Genomic DNA, 17,453 nt, shown 5'->3' with positions numbered 1-17,453 from the left:
CCATATATATATGCATGGTACTTCCAACAAAATGTGATTGATGTGCCAGAGTGCATTACACAGTGACATCTCTTTTGTACTGAAACCTTCGATGATGGAGGTTGGAGGAATTCAAGAGCTGTGTGAGGATTGGAACAAAAGATCTTTGACCAGATTATCTTAAGTGGTCTTATTTTATAAACATAGCCAGCATTTAGAAATTATTCTCTCCAGTGCAAGGTACATAAAACAAACCTAAAACATTTCCAGGAACATCTGTTGCTGCTCTCCAAGTTACCATAGGCACTAGTTTGCCGGTGGGGAGGAGCATGGGGGGGCAGAAATAATGAATAGATGCTTCTTCAAGTGCTGTCCCTTTGGGTGCTCCCCTTTAGGTGTTTGTGTGCCCCTGCACTCATGTAGGAGACTTTTAGTAGCAGTGCCGGTTGGGTTGCACATGCATGGTCCCTACATCGCGCTGCTGCAGGCAGTTAACTGACACTGTGGGACCAGCCCCCACTCAGTTCCTTCCCTACCGCCTGTGGCTAGGAGTCAGAGCAATCAGCAGTGCCTCACTACCTTGTAGTTAGTTAGTTAAAATCAGTTACTTAGGGTATGGCTACACTTGAGAGTTGCAGCGCTGGTGGAGGCTTTCCAGTGCTCAATTAGTAACTGTCCACACCTGCAGGGCACATCCAGTGCTGCAACTCCCTGGCTGCAGCACTGGCTGTACACCTGGGTCTGCTTGGGGTATAAGCATTGCAGCGCTGGTTGTAAAGTGTGGCCACACACCAGCGCTGTTATTGGCCTCCAGGGTATTAGGAGATATCCCAGAATGCTTTTAACTAAATTTCTCCCTTTGTTTTGTTGTGAACTCTGGGAGCTGCTTATCTAAAAAACAAACACAGCTCCTATTTGCCGTGATCAATCTGTAACTGACTGACAAGCAAATGAGATACCCCACTACCTTGCTGTGAATGAGGCAGGCAGGGGGATGAGTGTTTGCTTGACGAGAGAAACAGCGGGGGCAGGGGTGAGAAAGGGAGTTGGTTGGAGCAGCTGCTTATCTGGTCTGCAGGCTGTTTGCAGTTAAGAGTAAGGGGTCGGGAAGAATTTCTGATTTTGCAAGGCAGGGAGTTGATACACAGTGTCGGCTCCAAAAATCCACTCTCTCTCCCCCGGTCCCTGTCAAACTGCACCCCACCCCCATCTTTTGAAAAGCACGTTGCTGCCACTTGAACGCTGGGATAGCTGCCCATAATGCATCACTCCCAACAGCGCTGCAAATGCGGCCACACTGCAGCGCTGGTAGCTGTGAGTGTGGCCACACACCAGTGCTTTCCCTACACAGCTGTACAACCAGCGCTGTAACTCCCAGCGCTGCAACTCTCAAGTGTAGCCATACCCTTAGTTTCCTTAGTAACAGCTAGTTGGCTTGTTTCCCTTTCCTTTTCCTCCTTGGTTTAAAAACAAACCAACCACAAAACCCTCATGGCCAGGAATTCCAGAAAAACAGCCGTTTTTGAGGGCCAAAGCCCCCTCCCATCCCTCCAAAGGGACTGCACGGTTCCCTGGGCTCTCAGTACCTTGACTCCAGGCTTGGAAGGTCTGTCCCTGACAGCCACACAAAGTGTTGCATTGCCTCAGGCTCACAGGTAGGGAGTGGAGAGGTCATGAGGCTTGGGACACCCCCCCCCCGCACACACACACTTTGCCAGCTGCAGCTTCAGACAGGAGTGCTTTCTCCAACCCCACATTGGCGGCCCTGCTGGGCGTCACTCGAGGAAGCATCTGGGTCCCCACCGCAGGGGGGAAAAAACAAAACAAAAAGCCGTCCTGCAGATGATGATAATAGCACCGGCTGTGCTGTCAGCTCCCGGAGCTCCAGTGGCTGAGAGCTCCAGCAATGCTGCAGACAGAGACTTCGGAGCCCTATGCCTCCACGCCACAATCCACAGCTGCTCCATGGGCAGGCATCCAGTGCTTGCACCGGCTGTGCTGTCAGTGCCGGGAGCCGAGGTGGTGGAAAACCCCAGCACGGCTAGAACCAGAGACTCTACAAGAGCTGGCTCCAACACAGGCACTATGGGGAAATCAAAACCCTGTGCCTCCGCACGGCATTTTATATTCATTCTGCGAGCAGGCATGCAATACCAGCACAGGGAGCCAAAGTAGTGGAAAATCCTGGCACCCCTGGCGCTGCTAGAGCCAGAGACCCTACAAGAGCTGGCTCCGACACGGGGAAACCAAAACCCTGGCCTCCACACCGCAATCTACAAATAGCAGCGCAGCACTGCTACAAAAGGCAGCTTCTTCAAAGGCACACCCAGCATGCATAGAGGTGCAGCCAGCAGTGCTGCCTTCCCCTCCGCAGCCCTGGCAGGGACAAGGAGGCAGCCCCAGGGGCCAATCAAACCAGCACAGCGGCAGTTCCTCAGGAAGAGGGTTTTGGTATTTGGCTCTGCCCGATCCCCCTATTTGTGGTACCAATATGAGAATGAAACCCTTGGCACCAAGTCTCCCTGCGTCCCCAACATCACTCACTGTCCCGTTCATTTGTAGGGGGAAGTGAGGAAGAACAGGGAGCTATTCCCCCATTCGCTCCCAGCAGTCAGTCAACCCAGGAGTCTATCCTGTGGCATATTATGCTGTCCCTAGGTATTTACAGTGGTATGTGGACCCCCTATGCCGCTCCCATCCCAATGGGTATACTGGACTCCATGGGTCGTATGTCCCACACAAGGGGGGGACTGCCTGCCACGGCCAGATACAGCACACACTAATTCCCCACAGCTTCTGTACCAGCACCCTCAGTGTACCAGAAGAGGAGGAAGAACCTCCACCCCTGCAGGGGACATCACCTACCCACTTGCCATCATTGTCCACAGAGGACACCTTTATGCCTCCTTCCCTTAATATAGGGGATGATTTCAAACTGTTCCATGGCTTATTTGAGAGGGTGGCCCTCTCTGGCCATCTCCCTTGAGGAGGTCCCTGTGATACAGCATGGGCTAGTGGATTTTTTTGCATACATCTGGTTCATTTAAAAAAAAATTGCCCTTCACATGAATGAGGCACTGATGGACCCTGTAAGGGTCATTCTGTGGACTCCTGCGGCTGCTCCTCCAGCCCGTGGAAGGTCTGACAGGAGATGTGTACCAACAAAGGGCATCGACTTTGTATCTGGCGCCTAATTTCTTAGTGATAGACGCAGTCCAGCGATGTGGCATGCAATAGCTCTGAAACACAACTCATGGTAAGGACTGGAAAAGACTTGATGAGTTTTGGCAATAAGGTTTATTCCATGGCTACCCCTCACGCATAGCCAACTATGCGACATTACTAACAAAATTATACGAATGACACAAAAATGTCTGAATTGATTAATTTTATTGCCAAGACAAGGGAGAAAAATTCGCAGCACTTGATTCTGAGGACAGGGCTGCAACATCTGCGTCGACGGTGGTTGTAATGAGAAATTCATGGCTCTATCTTTCTTGCTTCCCCGAAGAGGTGCAATTCATGGTGGAAGACTTGCCAGCCCAAATTATTCACCAAAAAGACAGATGACTCATTCCACTCACGAGCAACTCTCGGGCACCTATAACCCCAAACCTAAGAGGAAACAGAGGAATTACTTACATCCCAATGATACCACCAGCCAATGTATTCACAACAGCGGTGATTTGACTCACAGGGTCACAGACACAGGCCCTGAGGGGACAACAATCTGCTTCTCAAGTTGCTGTATCCCAACCATCAACTTCCCCTAACAAGAACTCTGGTGGATGGAGACCAATGCTCGACCTCCGAGACTTCAACAAGGTTATTAGAAACACAATAATTCAAGATGGTCACACTATACACTATAAGTGACTGCCTGCTAAAACCCAGCAGACAGCATTACAAGCCACCAAAGAGGTGGTAACCCTCTTCACGATTCTGGGCTTCCTAACAAATACTGACCAGCCCACTCTAGCAACAGTGCAAGAGCTGGACTTCCTTGGGGGCCCACCTCAACTCTATAGAGGCTATAGCCTCACTACCAAGACAATGTTCTTTCACTCTCACCAGCCTAATACCCACTGCATGAAATAGCCCACAGTTATCTGCCAGGACTTGCCCCCAACTCCTTGACCACATGGCAGCCACAGCATTTGCTGTCAGACACACTAGATTAAACATCTGTTGCCTACAAGGAAGGCTACGTATCAACTTTGTTCCACACAGGCACAGTATAAACCACCCCACGATATCGGGCAAAATAAAGGACCCCTTTCTCTGGTGGGCAAAACTGACCAGCATATGCATGGGGGCATCCTTCATTCAGAACACAAATGCCTCACTCCTGGGATGTGGAGCACACCTGCATCCACATTCTACATAGGGCCACTGGTTCCCCTGTGGAATTCCTTTGACATATAAACCTATGTGGAAGAAGAAACTGTGCCAACTAAAGTAGCATACAACCAGAGATCCACTTCCATTCTCTGAGCAGACATAGTTTGGCCCCAGACTCATTCTGCTATAGCGGCAAATAGTCTAGGTGATTTTCTGATGGGTTTTGTCCTTTGCAGGTAAAACACCAGTACTTGTCATATGTTCAGGAAATAATGTCTCCTCTCCTCACAACACATGGGGCTTCAGAAAAAACACAGGTAAATGAATTTGACTGGCTTATGTGAAAATCTGAAGCTATCTTAGGAGAGACTTTTGGGTATAGTCATAGCAAGGCTTTGTTTTTATGGAATAGTGTGTATGGAGGACCAGCTGTTAGGGTCCTGAGTTTGCCTACCCTTCTGGTCAATATGATGGCAATGAGGAAGGCAATCCTTGACAGGAGGGACGGGGAACATGTAGCTAGCGGTTCAAAGGGTTGACTTAGTGAGTGCTGCAAGTACTAGGGTAAGGGCCCAGTGAGGAGTTGGTTTCTTCACTGGAGGGAAGGTTCTAATGAGATCCTTCAAGAACCATTTTGTTACTGGGTGAATAAAAATTGAGTACCTATCCATTGATGGGGGTGACAGGTGGACCTGCAGGGAGTTCAGGGAACATTTTGTTGTTTTGAGCAAAAGATGATCATGTAGAATAACACGAATTGCCACTGCTGCTGGAGATGTATGCTTTTGCTGGGCCCAGATACCAGAAACATTTCACTTGGCTAAGTTGCATTTTCTGGTGGGGTCCTTTCTGCTCTTAAGGACAGTCCTTCAGAGCAGGGACATTCTGGGCTTGATGCCCAGCCAAATACCAAACAAGGAGATGAAATGTTGTGGTGTTGGGACGCTGGACCCTGCCACTCTCGTGGGTCAAGCAATACATGAAGGACTGAACATTGATCAGCAGGCAGGATGACGTTCATAGACAACTTGGAAACCAGAACTGCCTAGGCTGTCTGGGGGTAATGAGGATGACTCGTGCCTTATCCTGTTGAATCTTCTGTAGAATGTGAGGCAGTAGTGCAATGTGAAGGCATTAGGAGAACACTGCCCCTGGAGTGCTGCCTTTGAGCTCACCTGGAGCAGTAAATGCTGCATTTCCTATTTGTCTGTCAGGTAAACAAGTCCAAAGTGGGGCATTCCCCACTCAGAGAAAATGTTACACAATTCAGTAGTGAGCATGTTCCATTCATGAGCAGTACTGAAATAGCTGCTGAGGCTGTCTACCAATGAATCCTGTGTTCTTGGAAGGTACATTACTGATAGGGTGATCTGGTTTCTGATGCACCAGTTTCATAAAGTGACCACTTCTACACAGAGAGGGCTATTTCTTGCTCCTCCTTGCTTGTTTATGTTAGTTATGTTGTGTAATTTGAATACATGATGAAAGCAAACGAATGGTAGAAAGGCTTTGCAAACTTTTTGGGCTGCCTTGAGTCCCTGAAGATTGATGTGCATTCTTCTTGGGGTGTCCGAAGTGCCCTGTGACTGTTCATAATGATCGTCTTGTCTGGTGTTGGGGGAGAGGAATGGAGCACTCATACACACTCTTTTGGTATCTTTCCTACCATGTTAGTGAGGACCTGACCTTGGTGGGAGTTGTTACTATGGTATTCCTATTGTGTTTGATTGGTGTGTATAATGTTCATAGCCAAGCCTGCAGGCAGCAAAGGTGGAATCTGGCGAACTGTTCGATGTAAATGTGTGAAGCCATGTGTCCCGGGAGAGACAGGCAAATCCAAATTGATATTTGAGGGTTTCACATAACCTGGTCTATCAGGTTGCTTAGGGAGTGGAATCTGATGGTTGGGAGATAAACCCTTGCCCAGATTGAATCTAGGGTCACTACTATGAATTCTATAGTCTGCGATGGAATTCGGATAAACTTTTCTAAACTCCCACAGATTAGGGAATATGAGAGCTAAAGCATCAAGGAGGTTGACATGAGGGCTTCTTTGTGGCAAGAAGCCAATAGTCCAGATAAGAAGACAGTGAAACGTCTCCGTCCGAATTGCACTGCTACTACAGTAACTCCTCACTTAAAGTCACTTAATGTTGTTTCGTTTCTGATCAATTAGGGAACATGCTCATTTAAAATTGCACAATGCTCCCTTATAACCTCGTTTGGCAGCCGCCTGCTTTGTCCACTGCTTGCAGGAAGAGCGGCCCATTAGAACTAGCTGGTGGGGGCTTGGAACCAAGGTGGACCGGCAGCCCCGCATCAGCTCCCCGCTCCAAGTTCCCTGTGCTGCAGCCGCTCAGCAGGCTATCAATTGCCAGTAGTTCAGCTGTCCCTCCCCTCACTGCCATGTGCTGCTCCTGCCCTCTGCCTTGGAGCTGCTCCTGGGAGCCTCCCGCTTGCTATGCGGTGGGGGGGAGGGGAGAGAACAGGGGTCTAGTGTCAGGGTGCTCCCCCACTCCTGCTCCCAACTTACTCCATTTCCATAGAGCGGGGGCGGTGGACATGACAGGGCTCGGGACAGAGGAGCGTGCAAGCAGCAGCTGCTGTCTCAACTTGCTGGTCTACTTAAAAGGGCAATGCACTTAGAGTGGGGTCAGCGTACTTAAAGGGGCAATGAGCATCTCTCTGTCTGCCATGCTGCCTCCCCTTCTCTCCATTTGTGCTGCCTTGTAGAGTGTGAGGCTACATTAACAATGTGTTAACTCTTGAGGGCTCAGCTGTTCTAGTTCATCATTTAGTAGTAAGGCATTCCCTGGGAAATATCCCACCCTCTTACTTCACCACCTCAACCAAGCTTCACAATCATCATTGCGCTGTACAGTATTGTTTAAAACTTAGAGAGAGAGAGAGACAGAGAGAGAGTGTCTGTCTGTGGCCTCGTGAAAAAAATGTCCCTGGAACTTAAGCCCCCCCCCCTTAATTCTCATGGGGAAATTGGATTTGTTTAACATCATTTCACGGAACATAACAACAATGTTAAGCAAGGAGTTACTGTACTAGAAACACTTCGGTTGCTAGGCCCAATGGGAATACTCTGTATTGAAAGTGGTTGGTTGGTGCCCACCATAAACCTAAGGAACCTTCTTTGGGTAGGATGAATGCGCATGTGAAAGTAAACATCTTTCATAGCGAAAGTTGTGAACCATGTGTCCCATTTCCTTAGAATGGTATTATTGAGGCCAACAGAATCATATAAATCTCAGTTTACAACTAAAGATGCTGTTAGTGGAGATTGAGAATAGGTAACCCTTTTTTTGGTACTAGGATATATATCTAATAGAACCCCCTTTCTTGATGCTGAAGAAATATCTCCTCTATAGCTTGCTGTTGAAGTATTCTACCTCCCGATGAAAGATCTCCTTGTGAGAATGGTCACTGAAAAGGGGCAGGGGTGGTATTTTCATTTTGGAGGGGATAGGGAGATAAACTATTGTGTAATTGGAATGGATATCTAAGGCTAAGATTGTCCCAGACATCATGGGTTCTGTGACATTTTCTGCTTCAGCCCCAGGGCAGCAGGGCTGGAGCTCTCATCTGACGGGCCCTGGAGCTCTGAGCCACAGTTCCTAGCTACCACCATGAGGGATCTCCCCCCCCTCCTGCAGCAGGGCTCAGGCTCAGCCCCATTTTGTCAGTTATTTTTAGTAAAAACTAGGGACAGGTCACTGGCTTCAGTGAATTTTTGTTTATTGCCCATGACCTGTCCTGACTTATACTAAAAATATCCATGACAAACTCTTAACCTTAATAATATCCAGTACCCATTTGTCCATTGTTATTGCACTCCAGTTGTGGAAAAAAAAATGCTAGGAGCCATCAAAGGATATGTGGGGTTGGTTGGGATGGCAAAACTAGTAGTTTGCAGTTCCTGAGTGTCCTGTCAAAAATTATATTTTAGCTTGGGGGAGGGAGTTGTTGATGCAGGAGGAACAGTGTATCAATTTTTGTACACTGTCTTTTACGAAGCAGTTCATAGGACTGCTGGTGGTAGAACTGTTGCATTACAGGCCTTGGTTTGTAGGGTGTTAGTGGTATTTCTTCTTTGGGGCAGGTATATATATATTCTCAGGGAGCAGAGGATTGCCCTGGAGTCCTTTAGAGAATGCAAGGACTCATCAGTGTTTGTGTTGAAAAGGTTGGCCTCATCAAGGGGCAAATCCTCAACAGTGTTCTGGACCTCTCAGGGGAATGACTCACGGTGCATCACAATGGTAGTTGCCATTGACTTTGGTGCTGTGTCTGCTGCATTAACCACGGATTGTAATGTGGTCCTAGCCACCAATTTGCCGCCTTTGATAAGGGCCTGGTATTTGGCCCTGTTGTCTTGGGGTAGCTTGTCCATGAAATCCAGATATTTTGAATAGTTCAGGCAATCACACTTAGCCACAAGTGCTTGATACTTTGATAGTCTAAACTGAAGATAAGTAGATATCAAAACCTTCTTCCCCAACAAATCTAGACATTTGGAGGGGGTGGCTGCTTAGACCTCATTTAGGTAGACTGAACAACCAAGGAGCTCACTGCCACTAGAATTCTACTAGAATTATTTGAGGGGGTCAACAAGCATGCGGACAAAGGAGATTAGTTATTTAGATTTTCAGAAAGCTTTTGACAAGGTCCCTCAGCAAAGGCTCTTAAGCAAAATAAGTAGTCATGGGGTAAGAGGGAATGTTCTCTCATGGATTGGTAACTGGTTAAAAGATAGGCCACAAAGGATAGGAATAAATGATCAGTTTTCAGACAGGAGAGAGGTAAATAGTGGTGTCCCCCAGAGATCTGTACTGGGCCCAGTCCTATTTAACATATTCATAAACGATCTGAAAAAAGGGGTAAACAGTGAGATGGCAAAATTTGCAGATGATACAAAACTACACAAGATAGTTAAGTCCCAGGCAAACTGAAGAGCTACAAAAGGATCTCAAAACTGGGTGACTAGGCAATAAAATGGCAGATGAAATTTAATGTTAATAAATGCAAAGTAATGAACATTGGAAAACATGATCTTAACTATACATATACAATGATGGGCTCTAAATTAGCTGTTACCACTCAAGAAAGAGATCTTGGAGTCATTGTGGATAGTTCTCTGAAATCATCTACTCAATGTGCAGTGGCAGTCAAAAAAGCGACCAGAATGTTGGGAATCATCAAGAAAGGAATATATAAATCCATGGTATGCCCACACCTTGAATACTGCATGCAGATGCGGTCACCCTATCTCAAAAAAGATATATTGGAACTGAAAAAGGTTCAGAAAAGGGCTACAAAAATTATTAGGGGTATAGATCGGCTTCCGTATGAGGAGAGATTAGTAAGACTGGGACTTTACAGCTTGGAAAAGAGGCGACTAAGGGAGGATATGATAGAGGTTTATAAAATCATGAGTGGTATAGAGAACGTAAATAAGGAAGTGTTATTTACTCCTTCTCATAATACAAGTACAAGAGGCCACCAAATGAAATGAATAGGTAGCAGGTTTAAAACAAACAAAAAAGTATTTTTTCATGCAACACACTGTCAATGTCTGGAACTCCTTGCCAGAGGGTGTTGTGAAGGCCAATACTATAGCAGGGTTCAAAAGGGAGCTAGATAGCCATTGATGGACCTATCTTCCATGAATCTATTAGCCAGGATGGGCAGAAATGGTGTCCCTAGCCTCTGTTTGCAGAAGCTGGGATTGGGTGACAGGTTATCAAGTGATCCATGCCCTATCTGTTCATTCTCATTGGGACACCTAACATTGGCCACTGTCAGAGACAGGATACTGGGCATGATGGACCTTTGGTCTGACCCAGTATGGCCGTTCTTATGCCACATGAGTAAAAATAAATTCTACTCCTTTAGCTGGGATGAAGTAGTGCTTCTCAGCCCTCTTTGGTGGGGGTACATTTAGCTGGTGTATGGCACACAGCTCTGGCAATTTCCAGTATGTCCTCATTTACTTGAAGTGCTGTGCAGCTGGACCTATAGGTTTCAGAATGTCTAGGAGTTTGTGTTGTGTAGCCTGGACATCGTCTAAGAAGATCTGGAGCTCCTGTGCACCCCACATAATAGCTCCCAAAATTGTTACAGTTGTCTGGAGGAGACTGAAATGCTGGGGTGGCTGTTTCATCTGGAGATAAGGATAGCCTTGCTAATTCCAGGAGAAGTGGTTTGTAGTCTCTCTCTTCTGTGGGATCAAGTGGAAGTTCTGGCTGTTTCCTAGGAGGGAAGGTATGGAGAAACTCCCTAATGGATCACACCCACCCTGTGTGCCATGAGTGTGGGTCCCATGATCTGCAGTATGGCCAGTAAGAGGGGTTGAAGAGGGTCCCTGAGGCATGGTGCCACTGCCTGAGGGAAATGTCTTGATGCAAAGTGATATCAGGAGGCTTTCAACTTCCTGCCTGAGCTGATGTCCTTCAGAGGAGATGATGACAGTTCCTCCTGTGACTAATGGGACTGGCTCCAGCAGAATCAGAGTGAAGCTGTGACTGGTAGTAGGGATGAGGGATAAACTTCCCTCATAGCTCTTGATGGAGTCAAGGTCGCTCTGCCCGTACCAACGGAGCAAATATTGGGAGACTATGTGCTGATGATGTACAAGGTAGTGGTGGTACCATCAGTGGTTGAAGTTCCTGGTGGGTATTCTTCACTGGTACTGTTGGCTCCCAGTTTTTTGACTTGTGTGGTATTGTTAGCATCGGTGAAGGAGGTGCAGAGTCTGGTACTGATGGAGCCCTGCTCTTATGAACCTTTTTATCATGGCTCTTAGACTTACGACATTCTGAGTACTTGAGGGCTTAGCGCAAAGACTTAGTTGACTTGGGCAGGGTTGATTCAGTTCTCTCTAGCGTAGAGCTTTCCCTACCTTCCCAATGAGACCCTGAGAGTGTTGTCGAAGAAAAACTAAGTTCTCGCTTTTTGTTTGGGTGCAGCAAAATTAAATACTTTATTTCTCTAGTGAACACAAGAGGGAGAGAGTGTCAGGAACTGGGTTGCCCCTTGTCCCGGACGGCTCTCTCTCAATTAGTAAACAATCATAGCAATTTTTATACCTTTGTTACAGACAGTGGCTAGCAAACCTGGAGACAGTAAAAGTAAACATTTGCATTTGTTTATACATAAGCCTATTCGCTATCTTATTTGTCTGCAATACTAGAACAGAAAACAAAACTGCAGTTTACAAGGTCGTAATGACTCTTCACACAATTCTCTCTGTACCACATTAAGATCCCTTCAAACCTTCATTAATTAATGCTTGGCCTCCACAGTGTCCATGGGTGTAAATACCCTCGCTCCTAACTCAGACCTCATGGTAGGAGGCACGCTTCTTGCTGATTCTAGCCAATGCACAGGGATTTGGGTCCCCTGGCTTGGGTCACAGCTGCATAGCCTTCTCCAGGAGGTGCTTTTAAAGCTGGAATTCCCACGCTTGGCAGGTGCAGCTAAGGAAGGAGTGACAAATACTGCACCTGGCAGAGATATGCACTACTAAAGGCACTAGTAGTGATAGTCACTGACTGAGAAGCAGCAGGAACAGGAAGCAGTTTTTAAAGCTTGGTGTTCTGGGCATAGTGTGATACCCATATTGCGGTACTAGGGGAAGAGTTGTTCCTTGGTGTGAGGACTGTAACTTCCCTTCCTATAATACTATTAAAAATTCATTGAAAATTGTTTACTGAAGCTATACTAAGGAAACAATGGAGATTATTTACCTGTAACTGAAGATTCAATATGTGTGGTCCCTATTTGTTTTCTACATGTGGCTTCACTTGTGCACAATGCACTTGAGATCCGCGTGTGCGCAGTTGCTCTTCACATGCTCTGAATGGATGATATATGGGGCAGTGTGGATCAACGCATTTCCAATTCCTTCTCACCATGAATCCAGTTGTGATCCACAGCAGAGGGGGTTGGAGGCTGGATAGTGGAATAGACAGGGACCACATATCTCTCAGAACCTCCAGTTACAGGTAAGTGACCTAATTTCTTCTTCTAGTGATGGTCCCTAAGTGTATTGCACATGTGGGACATCAGCAGTACTCAGACAGGAGGTGGGTATGAGGATGCAGATAGCATGGATGCCATTCCCAAAGCTGTATATGCAGTAGAGGTTTGGACCAATCCAACATGTTTTGTGAAAGCATGGACAGAGCTTCTACATATACCTAATAGAGGTACATCTCATAGAGATCCTGTAGAGGTTGCTTGCACTCTGGTAAAGTGATCTCTTACCCCCTCAGTGGGTTGGAGCGGGGCGTGCTTCAGGCTAGTTGGTAACAAAGAATGATGCAGCCAGAGATCCGTTTAGAGAGGCTATGTGCAGGTAATGCATGATCTGTTGATCACTCTGCTACAATGATAAATAGTCTAGGTGTTTTCTTAATTGCTTTCGTTCACTGCAGATAGAAAGCCAGCACCTGTTGGATGTCTAGAGAACAATGCCTTCTCTCATCAGAAGCATGAGGTTTTGGGAAAAATACTGGTAAGCAAATGGTTTGATTTTGTGAGAAACTCGGAAGTTATTTTAGGAATGAATTTTGGATGGAGGTGAAGAGACCTTCTCTTTATGAAAAGTAGTATATAGTTGGATCTGCCACAAGGGCTCTGACTTTTCTCTGGGCTGTACATAAAGTTTGGCTTGGCAGAATTCGCACCCTATTACTACTGTAAAAATCTCTGTACAAGGTATGCCTTGTATTATTTGAAATTTGCTCGTCAGTATTGTCCTAATAAAATGTGTGGCAACATTGTCTGTGAAGTTATAAGATTTCCCTGTATGATATTAATGCATGTTCCAAACCCCACAGTCCTACCCATGCAGAAGTCAGGTCTGTCTTGAAGGAATATGTGCTTGCCTTAATTTGCATTTAAGCAGGAAACAGGGTCATCAAGCAGAGAGAGAAAACAAAAGAAGTTCAAACTGGTGAAAAAAACCAAACCAGCGGGGAATATTCTTCCATGTAGACTTTGTCTCCTGGGTCTCACATGGAAATATTTTTCCAGAGAGGGACTAAAACTATAAAAAGGAGGTACAAACACTCCGAAGCACTTCTCTCTCTCTCTCTCCCCGCCCATCACATTCTCTGCACCTGAGAAGATAAAAGAAAACAGCTGTTGAAAAGTTTGGTCAGTATCTTTTATGTCTCATTATTTATACTCTTTTTGTAGTTAATAAACTTGTTTTACTGTTCTATCTAATCCAGTGTTTTAGTTGAAGTATTTGGATAACCATTTAGGGTAATAAAGTGGCATATTGTTCCCTTAAAGGAATAATGGGATTAATATATTTGTACTGTCCGGGACAGGGCTGGGAGTACAGGACATACATTTTGGGGGGAGGGGGGTGAAATCTGGGACTGGGGGTGTGTTGGGGTCATCATGCTGTATAACCAAGGCTGGTGAGAGCCAGGGTGTAGCTGGCAGACTGCAGTTATATAGACACTCAGGGTGTGGCTTGTGGGACATACTTCAGCAAAGCATTTTAAGACTCCAAGGTTGCAGGGCAGGGGTAACACAGCCGCCCACTAGTCTAGATTGTACCCCAGTATGTCACAGGCTCCAGCTCACTAACCCTTATGGCTGATGTGATTATGACTAGAAAGGCAACTTTAATCGAGAGGTGAGACATAACACATATTGGTTTGAAGGGAGGTCTGTTAAATACTGAAAGGAAAAGGTCAAAATCCCATTGTAGTGTTGGTTTCATCACCAGTGCAAAAGTTCAGAGGAGTCTCTTCAGGAATGTAGTTGTTTGAGTGAAGATAGTATGGGTCTCAGGTGGCGAATGAAAGCCAATGCATCCGACGAAGTGGGTATTCACCCATGAAAGCTCATGCTCCAAAACGTGTTAGTCTATAAGGTGCCACAAGACTCTTTGCTGCTTTTAAATAGGCCCAGTTCCTTCAGCCTCTTCTCATAAGTCATGTGCCCCATTTTCATTGCCCTCTGCTGGACTCTCCAATTTGTCCACATCCTTTCTGTAGTGGGGGCCCCAAAACTGGACGCAGTACTCCAGATGTGGCCTCACCAGTGCTGAATAGAGGGGAATAATCACTTCCCTCGATCTGCTGGCAAAGCTCCTACTAGTGCAGCCCAATATGCCATTAGCCTTCTTGGCAACAAGGGCACACTGTTGACTCATATCCAGCATCTCATCCACTGTAATCCCCAGGTCCTTTTCTGTAGCACTGCCGCTTAGCTAGTCGGTCCCCAGCCTGTAGGAGTGCATGAGATTCTTCCGTCCTAAGTGCAGGACTCTGCACTTGTCCTTGTTGAACCCCATCAGATTTCTTTTGGCTCAATCCTCCAATTTATCTAGGTCACTCTGGACCCTATCCCTACCCTCCAGCATCTCTACCTCTCCCCCCATCTTAACGTCATCCACAAGCTTGCTGAGGGTGCAATCCATCCCATCATCCAGATCATTAATGAAGATGTTAAACAAAACCAGTCCCAGGACCGCCCCAGGGGCACTCCGCTTGACACCGGCTGCCAACTAGACATCGATATTAGTGGGATGGGAGAAAAGGCATATCTGAGGTGCATCTGAAAAAGTGGGGTTTTTTTCTGTGAAAGCTTATGCCCAAATAAATCTGTTAGTCTTTAAGGTGCCACTGGACTCCTTGTTGTTTTTGTGGATACAGACTAACACGGCTACCCGTCTGATATCTGAGGTGGTCCATGCAAGATAGCAGAAGGGCATTTCCCTTTGAGCCCCAGCCCAGAGCTGCTCTGGAGCACTATAGGAAGAGTTTCCTGTTCGCCTGTGAGACAGAGGTTCTAAGACAGTGTTTCACACAGGTAAAAAAAAAATCTCATTTGGGATGGAATCATGAATCTCCTATTGGTAGGTCTATGGACAACAGTCTGTGCACCTGGTAGGTATACTGCCAAAAGAGTTATGTGGTTTCTGATGCACCAATTAACACAGCTTCCATACACAAAGGAAGGAATCTTGTTCTCCATGTTTATGTAGAAGACAGTCGTCATGTTGTCTGACATTAACTGGATATATTGAGATCAAATGAGTGGAAAGAATGCATTGCAGGCTAGATGAATGACCCTTAATTCCAGTAGATTTATATACATTCTGGTCTCTTAAGGGGTCCAGGTGCCTTGTGCAATGTGATTGTCCACGTGGACTGCCCAACCTAAGAGGGAAGCATTTGTGATGATAGCTGCCTCGCCTATGGGTGGGAGAAAAGGAACTCCCACCTGAATGTTTTTTGTGGGTTGCCCACCATACAAGACAAAGTGTGACATTGGCCAGGATTATTATTCTGCCATTTATGTTGTCTTTCTCTGGTGAGTAGCTGGACTGAAACCAGGTGTGTAGGCAGTGGAGGTGGAGCCTGGCAAACATTATGTGGGTGCATGAGGCCATCTAGCCTAGAAGGGAAAGGCAGACCCTTACTGTAGTCTGAGGGTGACCTATTTTATCAAATTACTCATGGCATGAAATCTCTCCATCAGGAGGTAGGCTCTTGCTGTAGTTGAGTCCAGGGTCATGCCTATAAAATCTGTGATCCTTGTGGGAATCAAAGTGGACTTTTCTTCATTGATGCAGATTCCAAGGGAAGATAATAGGTTGAGTAGGAATAAGGTTCCCAACTCAACGACTTTGCTGGATCTGACTGGCAGGAGCCAGTCGTTGAGATATGGAAAGCAGGTAAAGCAGTTACTTCTCATCTAAGCCACTGTAGTAAGAGGAGGCCCTAAGATATAAACCTTGGTATCAGAGGCCTGGTATGAGGCCTGAGACCTGAACTAAAGTAATGGTCAAGACTTTGCTAACATAAAGCAAAGTTATGCTGTGAGCCAGAGGCAGGCCTTGCTCACAGAAGCTGGCAAGGAAAGGGCTGATGCTGCAAGAAGATACGTACCTAAAAGGTACTGAACACTAGATATCAGAACATTCACATACTTGCACATTCCACACAGATAACAAGGAACAGGCTGGCCCATCCCAATGACAGGGGCAAAAGGGTAATATGATGGATAGAGTTGTTTTGATCGAACCAACATGTACAAGGTGAGAGGCGGCACCTTAATACGTAGAGGGGTTGTACCGTGCTACGTAGAAAGGTTGCACCTCCATACGTCAGGTGTGATGTGTAACTTGTTTGTATCTGTGTATAAGAATGCATCCTTGGGGCGGTGTCTTTGTCCAGCCTAGGGGGCAGTGGAAATCCCGCCACTGACTGAGCTGAGTCCATTGTCAGGGAGTACATATGTACTGGCTAGCTGCACCTTAGCAGCACCCTGGACTACGTTTGCCGGGGAGCCGGAGGCTGTACTTTTTTCGATAATAAACCTGGCCGACGTGCCTTCGTACCTTACTAGACTTTGTGGTTATTGGGGGTTCTCATCGGGTCTGCTGGGTCAGCTATCTTCGAAGAGCTGGGGCAGCACACAGAGGGAACACACGCACGCACGCAGCTGAGCGATATCAACATTGGAGAGAGCAGAGCACCACACCGGTACAGCTCTGACAACAGCCACCACTGCTGAAAGGACTTTTGTAAAGTCCATCTCCTGATGTAGGATTTCCTTGTGAGATTGGTCCCTGAAAAGGGGCAGGGAAGGGGGTTTGTAGGTAGGAGGTGACAAACTCAGTTGAATAGCTGGAATGAATAATCTCCAGCATCCACTTGTCAGTTGTTGCTGCCCTCCAGTTTTGGAGAAGGGGACATTAAAAACAAGGGGGGCAGAATAATGAGGCATCAACAAAGGAGCATGGATCTCCAATGTCCCATTAAAAAAAAAATTCTTGACTGAGGAGGGTGGAGGATGAGCTGTAGGTGTCAAAGAAGCTGTGTATATCTGTCTCTGTACTCTCTGTTGTTTGCGGGGTAATTTGTGACAGCGCTGATGGTGAAACATTGGAGGAAACTGTGTTGGCCTGTGTGATGTTATCTGATTAAAATATGACTATATAGATCATTGTTACAATCACTATTACATATTTGCAACAAATCTTGTACAAAATGTGATATGTAAGGTATCTATGAAAAGGTTATGATTTGCTGGTTATGATTATGCTATCTGAATGTATGTATCATTTTTCTATTTGAAGTTATGAATATGGC

The 17,453-nt window shown here is 46.3% G+C and overlaps 1 protein-coding gene across 2 annotated transcripts in view; it reads right to left on the bottom strand.

Annotated features, from left to right (window-relative positions):
- Nucleotides 1–3,350: 3,350 nt before the first annotated feature.
- Nucleotides 3,351–17,453, bottom strand: part of PSPC1 (paraspeckle component 1) — a 107,162-nt gene continuing 93,059 nt past the window's right edge. Inside the window, exon 8 of one of the 2 annotated variants that reach the window (XR_006579665.1) lies at nucleotides 3,351–3,594. The gene's annotated coding sequence lies outside the window, so the exon portion shown is untranslated. Of the gene's footprint in view, nucleotides 3,595–11,595; nucleotides 13,455–17,453 lie in introns of those variants that run through there. The other variant, XR_006579659.1, reaches the window with a different exon arrangement.

The sequence above is a fragment of the Mauremys mutica genome, chromosome 1, assembly GCF_020497125.1.
Source record: "Mauremys mutica isolate MM-2020 ecotype Southern chromosome 1, ASM2049712v1, whole genome shotgun sequence".
In the NCBI taxonomy this organism is placed as follows: domain Eukaryota; kingdom Metazoa; phylum Chordata; order Testudines; family Geoemydidae; genus Mauremys; species Mauremys mutica.
Note: the sequence above shows the minus strand (reverse complement) of the source record. Positions and strands in the feature narration are given on the sequence as shown.